The sequence below is a fragment of the Echinops telfairi genome, unplaced genomic scaffold (genome assembly GCF_000313985.2).
Source record: "Echinops telfairi isolate 266 unplaced genomic scaffold, ASM31398v2 ScPeMD7_7468;HRSCAF=8506_0, whole genome shotgun sequence".
Lineage (NCBI taxonomy): Eukaryota > Metazoa > Chordata > Mammalia > Afrosoricida > Tenrecidae > Echinops > Echinops telfairi.
The window spans coordinates 54,465,796-54,482,480 of NW_022111369.1; the positions used below are offsets into that span (position 1 = coordinate 54,465,796).

The 16,685-nt window shown below is 45.9% G+C and overlaps 1 protein-coding gene across 1 annotated transcript in view; it reads right to left on the reverse strand.

Annotated features, from left to right (window-relative positions):
• LOC123520977 (amyloid beta precursor protein binding family B member 2-like) overlaps positions 1-16,685 on the reverse strand; it is a 279,202-nt gene that overhangs the window by 101,518 nt on the left and 160,999 nt on the right. The window contains exon 5 of the mRNA XM_045284051.1: positions 11,598-11,666. The gene's annotated coding sequence lies outside the window, so the exon portion shown is untranslated. The remainder of the gene's footprint in view (positions 1-11,597; positions 11,667-16,685) is intronic.

Here is a 16,685-nt window from a genome sequence, read left to right on the forward strand (position 1 = left end):
ACCCCAGTTTCACACTAGAACCACCCCGGTTTCACGCTAGAACTCAACTCCGGTTTCACACTAGAACCACCCCGGTTTCACACTAGAACCACCCCGGTTTCACACTAGAACTCAACCCGGTTTCACACTAGAACTCAACCCCGGTTCCACACTAGAACCACCCCAGTTCCACACTAGAACCACCCCGGTTTCACACTAGAACTCAACCCTGGTTTCACGGCAGAACTGGTTGGAGAACTGTTATAAAATGTTTTGGAAATGATGATGGCAACCTATGTACAAATATGCAGGATGCAATTGATGTATGGGATGTTAGAAGGACTGTAAGACGCCCCCCCCCCCAATAAAATGATTTCTTTAAAAAAGTAGAGATGTCAAGAGTTTTGTTCCCCACAAAGGTGCTCTAAAAAAACCCCAGATTCCATTTGGATTGGGCCGGTCACAGACAGTAAAATGTTCTTGGGGGCTTCGCAGGTGTGCAACAGCTAAGTGCTCTGCGGCCAATGGACGGGCCGGCGGTTTGAACTCTCCCAGGGGCTCCACGGAAGAAAAGGTGTCGCGATCTGTCCCCATCAAGATGAGGGCCCAAGAAAGCCTATAGGGCAGCTGTGCTCTCCTGCAGGGTCACGAGACATCAGAGCTGACGGGAGGGTTTAGGTCAACAGCATGGTGTGCTCAGAGCTGACCATCACCAGCGGAAGGAAGGAAGATAATTGGAAAAATACGGTGCCGTTTGCACCTATCTGAGTTAGTGGCCTCCCAGGAACTTGAAGTACTCTGAGGGGTCCTGGTGGTCATGTAGGCCAGACACTGGACTGCTAACCCACAAGGCCAGGGGTTCAAGCCTACCAGCTGTTCAACAGGAAGAAGATACACTGCCTGCAAAGACTGACCGTCGCAGAAACCCTGAGAGGTCCTGGGACAGGGCAGTGGGCTTAGTTTGGCATTGAATACCCTGGTCGTGCCTGTCCTCTCCCTGGCCTTGGCACGCATTCTCAGCAGCCTTCTCGTTCTCAGGCACGTGTTAGTCCACCGTCATGATCACGGACAGCTGTTACCTCTTCACGAACCTTCTCTTCCCTTCCAAGCAGACTCCAGGGCTCCACACACACACCTACGGCTTTCAAGCAAATCTTTATTTCAGCACACCCAGGCCGTCTTGGGTTCATCTGTTCAATTTCCCCACTTGATGGTGATCGCCAGAAACCAGCCCAGCAGCCGACCACAAAGGGGAGGACCTTTGTCAAATAAATATTGAATACAATAAAAATGACAGGTGCCTCTGCAGGTCAGCACACGTTCACACAAAATGCCTAGGTAGGACTTTTAAGCTTCTCATTCAAAGGTTCGAAGGAAACTATCATGATTGTCTACATAGTAACATCAATGAGAAGGTCATTTTCCTTTCCTGGCAAAAGTGAATGATAACCAAACAACATATCAGCCTGTGTGATCATGAGGTGTCCAACGGATCACTGAAGACAAATGGGTGCATAAGTAAATGTGGCGAAGAAAGCTGATGGTGCCCGGCTATCAAAAAGTATAGCGTCTGGGGTCTTAAAGGCTTGAAGGTAATCAAGCGGCCATCAAGCTCAGAAGCAACAAAGCCCACATGGAAGAAGCACACCAGCCTATGCAACCACAAGGTGTCGAAGGGATCAGGTATAAGGCATCATCAGAACAAAAAAAATCTTACCATAGTGAATGATGGGGGGAGTGCAGAGTGGAGACCCAAAAGCCCATTAGTAGGCCACTGGAGATCCCCTTACAGAGGGGTCTCGGGGAGGAGATGAGCCAGTCAGGGTGCGATGTAACAACGATGAGAAATACAACTTTCCTCTAGTTCCTAAATGTTTCCTCCCCACTTCCACTACCATGACTTGAATTCTATCTTGCAAGTCTGGCTAGACCAGAGGATGTACACTGGTACAGATAGGAACTGAAAATACAGGGAATCCAGGGCAGATGAGCCCTACAGGACCAGTGGTGTGAGTGGCGAAACAGGGAGGGTAGAGGGAGAATGGGTAGGAAAGAGGGAACCGATTACAAGGAACTATGTGTGACCTCCTCCCTGGGGGACAGACAACCGAAAAGTGGGTGAAGGGAGACGTCGGACAGGGCAAGATATGACAAAATAATAATTTATAAACTATCAAGGGCTCATAAGGGAGGGGGGGAGCGGGGAGGGAGGGGAAAAATGAGGACCTAATGTCGGGGGTTTAAGTGGAGAGAAAATGTTTTGAGAATGATGTACAAATGCGCTTTACACAATTGATGCGTGTATGGATTGTGATAACAGTTGTATGAGCCCCTAATAAAATGTTTAAAAAAAAAGTGAATGATAACTGAAAGGGTGACAAATGCTTTCAGTCCACGTTGCTTGCACGCCTCTACCATAATTCTCTGAAGAAGAGTTCATTGTCAAAGTGAGTTTCTATGATGCGTGGATGTCTATATATTCAATAGACATATTTAAGTATATGAATTTTAGCATTAAAACAATAAGACTATATGTAATGTTTCCAATCCCCAAAGACAAATAACAAGATTGAATTGATAAAGATAGAGGCAGTAATAAATATTAAAAAGAGAGGTATTTGGCTTACATCGGGACTGACTACAGGTGTTGGAGCAGAGCACTACTGTTATTGTAAGCCAAGGCTTTCCTACATAGAGTGGTGCATCTACTGGTACTATCTCATTCTAGAACATTTCTGTCAGCCCCTCAAAAGGAAACTCCATACCCGTTAGCAGCGGTGGCGTAATGGTTATGAATTGGGTTGCTAAGCACAAGGTCAGCAGTTCAACATCACCGGCCACTCCTTGGAAGAAGGAGGAGGCTTTCTCCTCCCATAAAGAGCTACAGTCTCGGAAAACCCACAGGTGTATTTCTACCCTGTCCTGTAGGGTCCCTGGGAGTTGCTGTCAACCCAATGGCAGTGGGCTTGGTTTGGGGTTTATACTCATTAGCAATCACTGCCTATTCTTCCCTCTCTCCAGGGCCTGGAAATCCCAGTCTATGTGAATTTTCCTACTCTGAGTATTTAATGAAAGTCAGAAGTAGGTGGTCACTTACAACTGGCTTCTTTCACTGAGTACCGTGTTAGTATGCTCATCCTTGCTGCAGTGCATACCAGTACTTCCTCTTGTTATGGCTGACCCACACCCCAATGTACGCACTGGTCCACTCAGAGTCACGGCCACCTTATATGACAGGGTAGAATGCTTCCACAGTACTTCTTGGGCTGTAATCTTTAAGGAGGCGATTGTCCCATCTTGCTCCCACAGAGTGGCTGGTGGGTTAGAACCATGAACCCTTCAGTTGTCAGTCGAGCTGTCACCAAGACTCCTTTTGTGGTAACAGTCCCTCAGTTGTCTTTGGGAAATCAACCTTCCTTCACTCCCATATTCAGCAGCTATTTTTTGGACACCCACCTACACAGATAGCTTGCATTCTGGGAGTTCAGTCTATGTGGTCTGGCCGAGAGGGCTCCATCTCTTAGTTTCTGGGCCACGTGACTCAGGTCCAGTCAATCAGAGCAGCACATCCTTATAACTCTAGTGATTGGTGTAAGGACAGGCAGGAGGCCCACGAAGAGCCCATCCTAAGATTGCGGCTAGAAGACCAAAGAGAGAGGCTTTCTTTTCTTTTCCTTCAATTCGGAGGAATAAGCCTACTGCTTCTCCAGGGCCCAAGAAAGAGAGAACTTGCAGAAGCATGCACTGACCAAACAAGAAAGCAGAGTCAAGGGATGGAGAGAAAGTGACCAAGCCCTAATGAAATCCTTTCATCTCTGAAACCGAGTATGCTGGAAATACTCTCCCGGGACTTTTTGGATATTCACGCCAATAGTTTTACTGGTTTGCTTTCGCTTAAGTCTCTTAGAACTACTGGGTTTCTGTTTTTCAAAACTCAAAAAACCTCCTGTTCCCACCTTTATAAAAATGAAGAATCTGCCTAAATCGATGGATGGCGAGGAGGTTGTAGGAGGCCTGGTAGGGCTTGCTCAAAGGCAGGGTAACCCAGAGGAATTACTGAAACTCAAATGAAGGCTGAACATGGTAGTGGGACAAGAGGAAAGTCAAAGGAAATAGATGAATGAACTAGGAGGCAAAGGGTATTTATATAGGTCTAAATACAGGCATGTACATATGTAAATATATTTATATATGATGATGGGGAACTAGATCTATGTGCATATATTTATAGGCTTAGTATTAAGGTAGCAGATGGACATTGGGCCTCTACTCAAGTACTCCCTCAATGCAAGAACACTTAGTTCTATTAAACTGGCATTCCATGATGCTCACCTTCCCGACATGATTGCTGAAGGCAAAGCAGGTACATAAGCAAATATAGTGAAGAAAGCTGATGGTGTCCAGCTATCAAAAGATATAGCACCTGGGGTTTTAAAAATAAACAAGCAGCCAAGTAGCTGAGAATCAACAAAGCCCACGTAGAAGAAGCACATCAGCCTGTGTGATCACGAGGTGTCAACAGGATCAGGTATCAGGCATCAAAGAACAAAAATTCATATCATTGTGAATGAAGGGGAGTGTGGGGTGGCGATCCAAAGCCCATCTGTAGGCAACCGGACATCCCTTTACAGAAGGAGATGAGCCAGTCAGGGTGCAGTATAGCAACGGCGAAACATACAACTTTCCTCTAGTTCTTTAATGCTTCCTACCCCCACTATCATGACCCCAATTCTACCTTACAAATCCGGGTAGACCAGAGCATGTACACTGATACAGATCAGAGCTGGACACACAGGAATCCAGGACAGATAAACCCCTCAGGACCAATAATGAGAGAGATACCAGAAGGGGAAGGGGGAGGTGGGGGAGAAAGGGGAAGTCAATCCCAATGATCTACATAGAACCCCCTCCCTTGGGGACGGACAACAGAAAAGTGGGTGAAGGGAGACAATGGACAGTATAAGACATGAAAAATAATAATAATTTATAAATTATCAAGGGTTTGTGAAGGAGGGAGGAAGAGAGGGGGAGGGAGGGGGAAAATGAGGAGCTGATACCAAGGGCTCACGTAGAAAGAAAATGTTTCGAGAATGATGATGGCAGCAAATGTACAAATGTGCTCGACACAATGTATGTATGTATGTATGTATTGTGATAAGAGTTGTACAAGCCCCCCATAAAATGGTTTAAAACAAACACACACACAAAACCAAAGAATCTGTTTTGCTTTTGGTTGTTTTAGTTTGTCTGTTTTTAAGTGAAACCGAGACAAAATATCAGGAGCCCAGGTGGTGCTGTGGGTTAGGTATTAGGCTTTAATAGCAAGGTTGGCGGTTCAAACCCACCTGCCACTCTTTGGGAGAAAGATGAGGTAGTCTGCTACCATAGAGATTTATAGTCTGGGAAACCCTACATAGGGTCGCAATGAGTCAGAATCAGCTTGATGGGATTGGAGCCAGCGGGTGGGGTGTGGATAAATAAAATGTGGAATGTCAGCATGGAGACCAACAGAGAACTATGCTGAAGCTCTCCAGCACAGGGGCCCCAGCGCTGAGACAGAACCAGGCACATTCTCCCCATAACTCAGATTACAATCTAACCCGAGCCGGTGCTGAACCCTACAGCTAAGCCTCGCTCTTTCCCTTTACTCTGTCCTGTGAGGCTGAGGCTAGCTATCCTCTCTCTATAATGACAGGCAGCTCTCCTCCCTTCCATAACCGGCTCCCCTCCCTCTGCTCTGACATGCTTACAAAATTAGAAACAGACAAATGGGCCCAAGGAAGCCCAATGTCTGCCTTCTTCTTGAATGAGACTTTGAATTTTCTTCGCATTCACATTTCCGTGCAACCAATGTGATCTCCACTGCGTTTTATCTACCCTGAGGAATGTTGCCTTTTGAACTACGCCTTAAAGTACTAAGGAAATAAAATAAACTCATATTTTTCTTTCCCTTCTGGGAGGAGAGACCAAATGAAGCGGGCTTCCTGAAATTACTCATGAAAGCAATCCTCAACGTGACAAAGATGATAAGGGAGTCTGAACAAAAGAGGTAAAAGGTTATGAGAAGGCAGCTTTGGTCACTGGGCCCAGGAGATCACAGGCTTAAAATCGGGGACATTTCTAAAGTCCTCGCGGGGAGAGGGGCCATGACCACACTGTTGATTCACAAGGCCAAGTTCCCAGTCTCTAAGACAAAGCGGCTAGGACCTCTTCCCCACCTCCTCCCTCAACGCTAGATCTTAGCCAGATAAAGGTTTCCGAAGCCCCACTCCAACTTCATTGTGTGAGGTCTCCATTCAACAACGATTCCAAGTAGACCTGGGAAGATTTAAGATAAATCTGCTAAATACTTTAAGAACCTCAAAGCCAGGCTGGGTGGTGGGAAGGAAAAGTCACGCTCACAGATGAAGTTGGCAGAGGTGCTTCTGAGAGCACAGTCCCAGCAATGAGGTTCAGGAAAGGCTTGCACAAAAGGTCTTGAAGGGTAGACAGATGGGTGAGTTCACCCCAGGCAACAAGGAAGAGAAACACATTTCATATGCAAGAAAGCCTGGCGTTGCAGCATCACAGGTGTGATGATTGCTTATTGAGAAAACACGAGGCAGGGTTTGTAAGCCAAACAAACATGGCTTTTGAAGTGGTCGCCTTGAGAAAGCGTAGTACGGTTACGATGGCGTGGACTGTTAACATACCTACAACATGAATACAGCTACAGAGGTTTGATGTCAATCCTAACCTCTGTGGTTATAGTACCAGTTGGGAATGGGCTGTCTCCGAGACAGGATTAGGGTGCGATGGGTCTTGAGTTAATGACTGTTGAAATATCAAAGAGATTAACAAGCGAGTGAGCAGTGACGGGGCAAGAGATGCCGAGCCACACGAGACCACCAAGGGAACCTGGAAGGACCAGCCGGAGGGACAGACCCTTCCTCTAGAGCCAACGGAGAAAGTCTTCCTCGAAGCCAACTTTCTGAGTTGGACTTTTGGTCCCTAAGAAGTGAGAAAATAGGGCTCTGTTGCTAAAGCCATCCAGCCACACGCAGTCTTTCTGGGGCAGCAGCATTAGATGACTGAGAGACAGGCATTTTCCCTGCTCGGTTTTTAAGCTGCTTCATTCTTTAGAAGATGACTTTATTTGGGGTGGGGAAAAACAGCTTCAGACTCTGATGGCTGTTTGACACCTATGGCCAATGATCAAGCTTGGAAAGTGGTATTTTTTGGATGAAGAGGTTGGTCAGTTATAATGACACAAGTTTCTTTGAGTGATCAACTGGACCTCAATCAGCTGCAAAATATGGAAGAATCCCCCTTGAAAGAAGATGACTATTTGACTATTTTATGGACGGGACTTCTGAGCTGAATCCTGACGTGTAAAAAGGAATTCCCATCACAATGAAGAGTCCAGCCTCTCCCTTAGTAGTCGCCACTTGAATTTTTCAATGAAGAAAATGGCTAGAACAGAAGCAACAAAGCCCACATGGAAGAAGCACACCAACCTGTGGGATCACGAGGTGTCGAAGGGATCAGGTATCAGGCATCATCAGAAGAAAAAAGCATATCATTGTGAATGAGTTGGGGGGGAGGGTGATGAGTGGAGACCCAAAGCTCATTTGTAAGTCACTGGACATCCCCAGAAGGGTCTCAGGGAGAAGACGAGCCAGTCAGCGTGCAGTGTAGCAACAATGAAACATACAACTTTCCTCTAGTTCCTAAATCCTTCCTCCCGCCCTCGCCCGCCCCCCCCACTATCATGATCCCAATTCTAACTTACAAATCTGGCTAGACCAGAGGATGTACACTGGTACAGATGGGAGCTGGAAACACAGGGAGTCCAGGGCGGATGATCCCTTCAGGACCAGTGGTGCGAGTGGCGATACAGGGAGGGTGGAGGGAGGGTGGGCTGGAAGGGGGAACCCATTATAAGGATCTACGTATGACCTCCTCCCTGGGGGACAGATGGCAGAGGAGTGGGTGAATAGAGACTTCGGACAGTGCAAGATATAACAAAGTAATAATTTGTAAATTATAAGAATTCATGGGGGAGGGGGAGCAGGGAGGGAGGGGAAAAATGAGGAGCTGATGCCAGGGGCTTGGGTGGAGAGCAAATGTTTTGAGAATGATGAGGGCAATGAATGTACAAATGTGCTTTGCACAACTGATGTATGTATGGGTGGTGATAAGAGTTGTATGAGCCCCTAATAAAATGATTAAAAAAGAAAAAAAAGGCTGGAACATGACATGGCCCCACACAAGAATCTTTACCTCCTTCGTCAAGTGTGTCACCAGTCATTCCAAAGTATGATAGCACTCACTGTGAACTCAGTGCCATCGAGTCAATGCTGACCCTTAGTGACCCTACTGGACAAGGCAGAACTGCCCCTGTGAGTTTCCGAGACCATCACTCTTTACAGTAATAGAAAGCCCTTTCTTTCTCCCAAGGAGCGGCTGGTGGTTCTGAACTGCTGGCTTTGCAGTTAGCAGCCCAGCATGTCTCTCCGACGCACCCAGGGCTCCCATGGGATAGTTCTCGTGCTATTAAGAAGCCATGCTGGCCGACAACTCCATTATCTCTGACACAGGGAGAGTTGTGAGAGTCAGATCGCAATGAGACTTCTTCCAGGGCTCAAAAGTTTCCCGGTCTCCCCATTCTCCTCTCGCTCATATTAGTGGCAAATATCTGAGCTTAACTTCTCCTCGGACAGGCTTCTGCCTTCCAAAGATGCCGGCTCCCACAGGTCTTCCTGGAGCACTATCAAGGGCTGGATCGATTGGAATTCCTGTTGAACAATAGATGTCATTCCCATAACAAAATCTAAGCCTGGGAATTTTTCCAGTCATTATTTGTTTGACTCATTTCCAGCTAGAGGAAAACACATCCTCTGACATATCTGTTCTTCAAATGTTTCCGACATCGACATCGTAAGGTAAGATGGTCAATGTTAAGGGATTCCTAAAAAGAATTATAGTCAACAATGAAAATGTGATTTTATCATGTTTTATTTAACAAAAACACAAAAATGGGGATGTTATTCTGTGCAAACAAGAAACCACGTGGGGTCTCGTGAGCAAAATATCCCGTGGTTCCCAGAACTGAAGGTATGGGAGTGCTGTAGGGAGGAGCCCAGGTGGTGTTATGGGTTACAAGTTGTGTCGCTAACCGTTACAAGGTCAGAGATTCGAAACCGCCAGCCACTCTGAAGGAGAAAGATGAGGCTCTCGACTCCCATAAAGAGCTGCAGTCTTGGAAATCCACAGAGGCAGACTGACCTTGTTCTCAACCTTCCTCACGCTGTGACCCTTTCATACAGTGCCTCATGTTGTGGTGACGACCCCCTCCATAAAATTATTTTGTTGCTACTTCCTAACTGTCATTTTGCTACTGTTATGAATAGGGTGACCCCTGTGAAAGGGTCATTCGACCCCCAAAGGGGTCGCGACCCACAGGTTGAGAACCACTGTGCTAGAGTCAGAACTCACTCAATGGCAGTGAGTTTGCAGTTAGGGGGCAAGTCTTTTATTCTCTTAGACTTCTCGGAACTTGGATTTCCTCCCACACCTCCCCGACTTCGAACCCACCTCCGTCCCTACCCAGAGGGCTGGCCATCAAGTCATGTGCCCCCAGAAAATTCCCTGGAAATGCCTCTTACTTCTACAGTGGGTTTGGGGAGGGCAGTGACTCAGATGATGTGTTCTTTTCTGAGGATTCCTGGTTGGGGTCATTTGGAAGACAGCGGGGAACAGAATGCTCCCCTGGATGGACGTGGTTTGAGCTGGAAGGGCCTCGTGTCCCTCTCTTTGCAGACATCTCCTGCAATGGAACGCTGGTGGCCAGGGTGCGGGAGAAGGAAGAGTTTGATACCCTGTTTCCCCGAAAATAAGGCAGTGTCAAAAAAAAAAAAAAAAGACAGTGTCTTATATTAATTTTTGCTCCCAAAGATTCGCTAGGTCTTATTTTCAGGGGAGGTCTTGTTTTTCCATGAAGAAGAATACGGTACACATTTATTGTTTATTGTTTTATTAAAAGAGACCTCGCACTTCCTGTCTGCTCCGGCTGCGCTGTGGCCAACAGTGAGCTGCGCCGCGGCGCCCGCTGCTATGGTCCAGAGTTACAGTAGCTTCGGGGAGCCTTATTTTCAGGGACGTCTTATTTGCGGGGGGTGCCTTATATTTCAGCAAGAGACAAAACTGTAAGTAGGTCTTATTTTGGGGGGATGTCTTACTTTTGGGGAAGCAGGGCAGTAGAAAAGTAGGTGACATACCAAGAAGGGAGTAATAATAGAAAGCGGGATGCTGACCTGAGGTTGTCCCTCCTCTAATTGCGGTTCCATTTAAAAAAAAATCATTTTATTGAGGGCTCAACCAACTCTTATCACAATCCATACAGCCATCCTTTGTGTCAAGCACAATTTTACATTTGTTGCCATCATCATTCTCAAAACATTTGCTTTCTACTTGAGCCCTTGGTATCAGCTCCTCATTTCCCCCCTCCCTCCCCACTCCCTCCTTCACGAACCCTTGATAATTTATAAATTATTTTTTCATGTCTTACACTTTCTGATGAAAAGACACAGTTTTATCGAACTCTTTTCATGTAATAATTGCCTGGCTCTATTTGATGTAGCTGCATCTTGATGTAAAAAAATATGTTAGTTCGCTCCAACAGGAAATTAAAATTTTGCTGCATTTTTATCATGTAGGACCACGCATGATAGCATATGAACTGTTGAAATATGAACAAAGGACAGGTGTTTGTATTGAGTCCTTAGAAACAGCTTCGTAGACACCAGGGCATTTGTCTAGAATTTAAAAGACAAAGACAGAGCCCAAGCGCACTGTGGATTCAGCTTCGAGTGAGCCGTATAAGGGCGTAGAACTGCTCCTACGGACCTGGATTTTGGAAGCAGACTGCTGTCGTTCTCCTGCAGCTCTGACTCTCTCTGCCACCAGGTCGGTTCCAACTCACAGCGACCTTATAGGACAGGTCGAACGGCCCCTGTGGGTTTCCAAGCCTGTAACTCTTGACACGAGTAGGGAGCCAAAAGGAGTTACAGTCTCAGAAACGCAGGGCTCTTCTACCCTGTCTTGTAGGGTCACTGTGAGTGAGCGTCGGCTCCATGGCAGTGAGTTGGTTTGGGCGGTTGGTTTATATGCGTGACAAGAAAAGGAATTGTTTTAGCACTCAGCCAAGAAGAACGACAAAGCCTAACTGAGTTCACACGGGGAAATTGGGGAGTTAGAACTGCTTGTTAGAGGCATCTATTCTACTCATATTGTGATATTGGGGAAAGAGAGCAACGTTTCCCTCATCAATTCACAGTTGAAGAGGTGCATTAACTTTGGACACTTACACATGTCACGTTAGAGGAATCTCTAGATCGTCCCATAAGGGTCCCGCTAGCAGCCCCTCCTTTCGGCTGCAGGAAGCTGCGGGAGAGGCTGTGTCTCTTACCTAGTCTTAAAGGCTCATGTTTCTGCTCCATTGATGAAGTAAATAAAAATAGAGCCAGGGTTCGTGAGCAAATCCCAAGTTTAAAAATAAAAGCGCTATCTTTCTTGCCCCCCAACATTCTAATATTCAACTGTTTCTCTGTATTGAAGCATGTACAAGTGAGTCTGACCTGGAAGTACTTCTGACAGGGACCACTGGGCGTCAGCAGGGGTGCAGCAAATCGGTTACGATGTGAAATCTGCAAAGAGGGGTCATTTGAGAAATTAAAACCCCAGATAATAAAGCATAAAAGGAAACACAACAACAACATAGCACAGTTGTTTAAGTCCTTTCAGAGCTCCTGAAGAATTTAAACCACATTGTGGTAAACACTGTCCAAAATGTTACTTCTTTATACTTGCCCACACTACAGTGAACATTTTAACTGTGATTCATACATCACCACCTCTCTCATAAAGCAGTTCTTGCGAACGTCTCTGATGCCGGCTTACTCAACTACCTGATGCCATCATGTACAATTTGGGCTTTTTTTTATTTCACAAGAATTAAAACCTTCTGTTGATTAAAAAATTACTACAAGCATAGTAAAGAAAACGGACTGGCTCTCTTTCTGGAGAAAGCCTCTAGAAACAAGAATATTATGAACAGACAGGAAATGATGAATAAATAGGAAAACTAGGAAACAAACAGAAAAATAGGGTGGAGCGAGTCCCGAAAGAAACACAAATGTCTGATAAACACGGGGGTGGGGGGGAGGGAACACCACAACAAACACCTTACTCAGAACTAAAGAACATGCCAGATGAATTAGCCATGGCAGACTGCACACTGAGCTGATACCACAGTCTAAGGCAGCACCGTGGAGCTGGGGATTTTCAAACCTTGAGGGTAGGGATAAACGCTGTCCCATCTCATTGGCGCGGCCTTCAGAAATCCCTAAGCAAGTGAACATTGTGCAGACACTCTGAGACCCCGCCACCCACGTCAGGAAGATTTTGTTCCCAGAAGCACTCAATCGGACACTCCTCGGTGTCCTGAACCTGATGGAGCGAATGCTGAGAAATACACTTTATATATTTTAATTCATCTCCTTTCATCTCATTTCCTTTCTACTTTTTGTAGCCCCCTCATATAATACTGAATTCTATACGGATACATTGGATTTTTTTTGCTCGTTTGTTTTTTAAACTTCTGGAATCGTAAACACGAAGGCTTAACCTACTTCCATCAAGCTACTTCCAACTCAAAGTGATCTTACAGGATCGCGTAAAACTGCCCCATTGAGTTTCGAAGGCTGATATTTGTGCAGAAGCAGACTGCCATACCTCTTCCTTCTACAGAACTGGTGGGTTCCCAAGGATGATCTGTTAGCTAGAGAGGCGGAGCCCCTCTGCCGCCAGGGCTCCTCTTCTGGAAGAATTTCAAGCACAGCTCACTCACACCATCATCTGGCAGCAGCGGAGAGTCTGAGGAGGCTACTGCAGTGATGCTGAATGGGCCAAGAGGCAAGGACTAAGGTAGGAGGCCCATTGGAGAGCTGGAGATGGGGTCTGGATGGTAGCTGGTCATTCATTCCAAAAGATGGGGTGTGCTGGTTTTATCAACTTGATGCACCTCTGCAGCGGTATGGGTCCAGTCCAACATCAATCTGGATACGGCTAAGGGCAGCTCCTTGGGGTGTGGCCTCATTGTAAGAGAAGCTGTGGAGAACTTCCCATTCTCTTGCGGCTCTTTGCCCTCCTGCTTGCCTGGATTCTGCATGCAGAGGTGTATGCAGCCTGCTGAGCCTGGGAGCTGCATGCCCTGCCACGCTCCTGCCGACACCTTGGATCCACTAGCCTCTGCACCCACCAGCCTGTGATCTCCCCAACTTCCACTTCATCTTCCTGCCTCATTGGTGGGCAGCTGCATGAGTCTGGAATGGGCTCCAGCTAACGCCTGATCCATGGACTTGAGGTGAACTGGGCAGGGCCATTGCCTTGATCTAAATTTGGTTCTTGATAGCAAGTTATTTCTTCCACACACATATCAGTGTGAGACGTAACTCTATGAGTGCACCTGGTTTTGCTTCTCTAGAAAACTCAGCGTGAACACACGGTGTCAGGCGTTTTCAGGGAGAAGGACCTAGGGTCACTGAGCATGAACTCTTTGCTTAGCAGTCAAGTACATTTCCACTGTGCCACCAGGGTGCCTATTAACCATTTAAACCACACCAGACTCAGGGCCGTCGAGTCGACGCTGTCTCGTAGTGACCCTAGGGAACGGGGTAAAACTGCCCCTGAGGGTTTCCGAGACAGTCACCGTTTATGGGGGTAGAAAGCCTCAACTTTCTCCTGCAGAGTGGCTGGTGGTTTTGAACTGCCAACCTTGTGGATCGCAGCCTAACTCTAACCACAGTGTCATCCACGTACCTGGTGGTGTAGAACTACTCTTGAGGATCATTCTTCTGGGATCTCCTAGACTTACCACTTCCAGGATTTAAGAATACACAGAGGAGACAACAAGAACCACCACTACTGCTCTCGCTAATTCCAGTATCTTACGCAAAAACACTTGATTTTAATTTGGGACTGTAGTTGTTTGTCTAACTCCAGTCAACGACCTCAAAGTCAGCTTTCAAAGACAATTCCAAGAACATAATCAAACAAGGAAAGATATGCACCGACAGGGAGAGGCCTGCTTCCTGAACCATATCCGGAGGGAAAACAATGCAGACTAGAAAAGAAATATTTTCAAGCCCAAACTTTAAATGTAAATTCTCTGCATAAAGAGCTACCTTTAGAATTCTGAACAGGAATTTTCTTTTAAGTACAGCAAAGCTCTTTTGTCCCTTTTACAAATGTATTTGGCCATTTTTCATATTTCAAAGGCATTACATCTGCAGGTTAGAAATAAGAGCCATATAGAATGCTTCCATGAAGAATCCATTTAAACTCTGCTGCCCAGTGGCTGTACTCACGGCCCCATCACTGGCCTCTCTGGGTCTCTGCCCTTTGCTCTAGAACTCTGTCCTTTCCCTCTGACTCTGCGCTGGGCTCAGCTAAGTGACTTGCTTTGGTTGATGGGATGTCGACATGTGGTTTGACACAGATGCCTCAGGAAACGTATGCCCACCTCTTAGCCTTCTGGGAACAGAAGACCCCAGCCGCTGGCAGGAAGGTGGGTACAAATAGTTCCCCTTCCACAAAGTGGCTCAAACCCATGTAGCGATGCCATGGAAGAAAGGACTGGCAAGCTACTTCCATAAAAATTATAGCCAAGGAAACGGCAGGACACAGTTCTACCGCCACGCAGGGTCTGGCCATGACTCAAAATCAACTCAACAGGCGAGGCTCCTTTTGCTTTGTTCATTGCCTTGAGAACAAAGCTTGGCGGTTCAACTGGAGGAATGCTAGAGTTGAGTAGAAGTACGGAGTCTTCATGGTCAAGGCCATTGCAGACCAGCCTAAACCAAGAGACCATCCAAGACATGGCAGTGCCCTAACCACGTATACAGAGGTCTCCACTCCACCCACAGATGTAAGTGTCCGCTACAAGAATGAGCCCAACAGAGACTACGAGAATCACTCAGCCATCCACAGATACCAATGACTCTTGTCTAAGCCACTGAATTTTTGCAACATCACCATGGTCATCAATGAATGCTACAATAGTTATACTCACAGCTACCAAGAAGAGGCTGCAGAAAAAGTTAGGCTTAAATCCGATTTGTTTGGGGGCCATCAGACATAACACTGTGAATGCCCTTATTTCTATATTTAATGTTATATAAAGACTGTATACAATTAAGTGAGATAAACAAAGACTCGCTATAACACAGGGTGCGATGCATGCACAGGCATTCCTGGGGCGATGCGCTTTACTTTTCTGTATGTTGATAGTATGTTTATAGTTAGGAGAAAGTATGTACAGTCCTGTTCTTTCATAGGAAATTTTCATCTGTGCACTGCAAAGTAAAACACACAAAGCAAACAAGTTTTCATGATTACTTAAAAAGCCCATTCATAACTTACCTCGCAGATCAATATAGACCACCAGCTACTTCCAAAGGCCCTCTTCCTCCTTCCCTCTTAGGGTATGTAAACTGTCCTGCATGTGTACCACTCACTTCCTGGCATTTTCTTACTGAGATGTACACCTGGGAAGAGCTGAGTTGTGCTCACTTTTTGAACTTGATAGGTCTTATAGCCATAGGGCCATTTCAGCGATTGAGTTTATAGTCTGGATTTTATTCTCTGTGCACTCACCCTTCCGACCCACTGAATTCCCTGAAAAAGGACAACGGGATGGAGACACCAACACAGCCAGTGGGTGAATCTATCTGAGATATTTCTCTTCACTAAGAGCCAGCAAGTCAGGAGTTCAAACCGACCAGCCATGGGAATGACTGCCGGCACCCATAAATTACAGTCTTGGAAACCCGCTGGGTAAGTTCGAGTCTGTCTGACTGGTTCCCCATGAGTCGGAATCAACTTCATGGCAGCGGGTTTGGGTGGGCTTCTTCGTTTACTATTTGGTTACACGGTGGTATAGACAGCTCCTATAAGAAAGCAGAATAAATGCTCGCTTCTTTCCTCACCAACCACAAGACAATGAATTCGTTTTGCATCTTGCTCAGAGGGTGATTAACCAGTTTTCTTTTTTCCTCCCATGTTATTACCACCCCACGGGTTTATAATATTTGAAATTCTTATTTTGAAGCATAAATTCCCTTATTCTGGCCAGTGGGGGCCTCGTCCAGTTGGCTCCTGAGTGCTTCACAAGGCCGTGAGAATCCTTAGTAGAGCCCTGCTACCCGGTGTCTTAGATTTCCCAGACTCATTTTCCATGCTCCAGTTATAGTTGTTGTGTCAAGTTCATGTCAAGTAAATTCCTTAAGGAGAGTTCATAAGAACAGCATGTCCTTCTCCTACTTCTTGCATGTAGAAAGCTGTCTGTGCCCTTAGAGTTGAAGGTCAGTTTTGTTAGACCTAGAATACATAGATCCATTTCCTTTCTTTTGAGCATCTTAAATATGTTGTTCTACTTGAAATTTTTTTACACAAAGAGCTCCTGTCAAAAAGCTTAGGAACTGTTATAAGAGCCACGAGAGCGTCCAATAAAATGATTTAACAAAATAAATAAATAAGAGTTTAGGAACAACCTAATTTTATTGTTGCTATCTTTTTTTAGTTCTTTTTGCCTCGATGGCCAAAGAATATTTTTGTTAGTTTTTTTTTTTTTAATCTAATAATTTAACTAGACAACATGTTGGTGC